We start from the raw sequence: 474 nt of genomic DNA on the forward strand, positions 1-474 counted from the left end.
GAGCATAGGAACGTTTTCACTGAGAGGATGGGAAGTAGCCACTGACAATGGTGACGCCCTACATGCAGCTTGCCGTAGACGTGCTTTACAAACAATTGAGTTAAATATTACATTGCAGGAATTCAGAGGACAAAGCATCTCCAAAACTCCAACATATTTCCCATTACTGCACAACAGGTAACGCTGTTATTCTCTATTATTTTAACTTACAATTTTAAGTAGTTTGTAGTTTGGCTTTTTACAAATAAATCCAAATAACTTCATTAGCCTCTTGACTAAGATTAATAAAATAACATTGATTGCTTCAAGCCAATAATCTCCGTGGGATCGACCCTTACTCACGTAAGGTATTACATGGACGACCCAGTGCACTTGCTGGTTAGTTGTGCGAATCACAAATTCGTGCACCAAGTTTTTGGCACCGTTGCCGGGGATTATTGAGTTTGAACAATTGAAGGCATATTTTATTTCTTA

This window comes from Arachis duranensis, chromosome 7 (assembly GCF_000817695.3).
Source record: "Arachis duranensis cultivar V14167 chromosome 7, aradu.V14167.gnm2.J7QH, whole genome shotgun sequence".
NCBI lineage: Eukaryota > Viridiplantae > Streptophyta > Magnoliopsida > Fabales > Fabaceae > Arachis > Arachis duranensis.